Source organism: Myotis brandtii, unplaced genomic scaffold, assembly GCF_000412655.1.
Source record: "Myotis brandtii unplaced genomic scaffold, ASM41265v1 scaffold51, whole genome shotgun sequence".
Taxonomy (NCBI): Eukaryota; Metazoa; Chordata; class Mammalia; order Chiroptera; family Vespertilionidae; genus Myotis; species Myotis brandtii.
This window is the reverse complement of record NW_005369442.1, coordinates 2,143,606-2,145,711: the sequence shown is the minus strand read 5'-3', so window position 1 is coordinate 2,145,711 and position 2,106 is coordinate 2,143,606. Positions and strand designations below refer to the sequence as shown.

Below are 2,106 nucleotides of genomic sequence, written 5' to 3'. Positions count from 1 at the left end.
TCACTGAAGCAAGCAAGCCTCATGTTCGCTTTTCAGTGCATGGCTGCCTGCCGCCATCTTGGCTGGCAGTTAATTTGCATATCGCCCTGATTAGCCAATGGGAAGGGTAGCGGATGTACGGCTAATTACCATGTTTCTCTTTTATTAGATAGGATGGCCACTCCTGCTCTTTTAGTTACCATTTACTTGGACTATCTTTTTCCAGTCTTTAACTTTCAGCCTCTTTGGGTCCTGAAATCTAAAGCGGAGTCTTTTGTAGATAGTATAGAAATGGATCTTTTTTTTTTTTTCCCCTCTCTCTTATTTTTTGTAATCCTCACCTGAGAATATGTTTTTCATTGATTCTAGAGAGAGAGGAAGGGAGAGGGAGAGAAAGAGAGAGAAACGTCTGTCAGTTGCCTCATGCCCCTACTAAGGATGGAACCTGTAACCAGGGTATGTGCCCTGACCTGGAATCAAACCCATGACCATTCAGTGCGCAGGATGATGATCTGTGCACTGTACAACACTGGCCAGGACAGTTGCACCCATGTCTTTTGATTGGTAACTTCAGTTCCTTTGCATATAAAGTAATTACAGGTAGAGAAGGATTCACTATTGCCATTTTGTTCATTATTTTTGTGTCTTGTAGCCTTTCGTCATTTTTTTTCTCTCATTGTTTTCCTTTATGTGTCATTGACTGTGTGTGTGTGTGTGTGTATTGGCTTGCTTTGATTTCTTTCTCATTTCCTTTTGTGTATTCTCCATAGACGTTTTCTCTGTGCTTACCAGGGGCCTTACATAAAACATCTTATAGTTTTAACAGTCTCATTTAAGCTGATAACTTAACTTCAATAATTCTACTCTTTTTCTTTTCTCCACCCCCCATACATTGTCATCAATGTCACAAATTATATAGTGTATAGATAACATATTTTTATACTTATTTTTATACTTTTGTCATTTGACTTCTGCACTAAAATTTAAAGTGATTGTTTTAATTTATTTTTATTTTTACATTCTTAATTTTTAGAACAAGTTTATAGAGTTTAGCATTTGTTATGTACATTTTGTGACAAAGTTCTAAATTTTGTGATATTTCAAAATTTTTAAAGTTGAATAAATCTAACAATTACTTTTTTTCTTATTTAAACAGAATTTTGAGACTGATGGTCAACCATATTGAAGAATACATTGAACTTATAGTTTTCTGAAGAATCAGTTCAAAAGATCCCCCAAAATACAAAAGGTAATGATAGGGTTGTATCTTAGAATGCACTTTGGAATGACATTTTTCCAGAAAAGTATATTTCAAAATCCATAAGCTATCTTGACACAATAATTTGAAGAAAGTTTTACTTAAAATTTTTTCCTGTTGTATTAATTTATCCTACAACATTTATTGTGCCAGCTATGTTCAGATACTATTTGTATACTGTGATGATCAAGGCAGAAACTATTCCTGCTCTCAGGAGGCTTGCATTCTAAAGGGAGGGAGGACAAATAGTAAATAAAAAAAATTTGTAGTTCTGTGCAGAGAATTCAAATGGATATAGAGACTGGTGACTGCTTTCATTAGTAGTTAGAGAAGCCCTCAATGAAGAAAAATGTTTCAGTTGTGATCTGAATGGCAAGAATGTGCCAACCATGTGAAGATCTGAGAGCGATCCCCTTCCTTGGGCAGTTATTATAAGAGGAGGCAGTGAAACAAAAATGACCATGGAAATAAAAAAAAGATTCTGAATAGCTGCAGCAATCCTGAGAAAGAAGAACAAAGTAGGAGGGATCTCAATACCAGATATCAAGCTGTTTACAGAGCCCACTCAAAACTGCCTGGTACTGGCATGAGAACAGACATATAGACCAATGGAATAGAATAGAGAACCCAGAAATCGACCCAAATCACTATGCTGAATTAATATTTGACAAAGGAGGCAAGAGCATACAATGGAGTCAAGACAGTCTCTTCAATAAATGGTGTTGGGAAAATTGGACAGATCCATGCAAAAAAATGAAACTAGACCACCAACTTACACCATACACAAAAATAAACTCAAAATGGATAAAGGACTTAAACATAAGACGGGAAACCATAAAAATACTAGAGGAATCCACAGGCAGCAAAAT

The 2,106-nt window shown here is 35.7% G+C and overlaps 1 protein-coding gene across 4 annotated transcripts in view; it reads left to right on the top strand.

Annotated features, from left to right (window-relative positions):
• The window catches only part of CLOCK (clock circadian regulator), a 115,735-nt gene that overhangs the window by 23,453 nt on the left and 90,176 nt on the right, over positions 1 to 2,106 (top strand). For all 4 annotated transcript variants that reach the window (XM_005877164.2, XM_014548482.1, XM_014548479.1 and 1 more), the window contains one exon: positions 1,136 to 1,228. The gene's annotated coding sequence lies outside the window, so the exon portion shown is untranslated. The remainder of the gene's footprint in view (positions 1 to 1,135; positions 1,229 to 2,106) is intronic.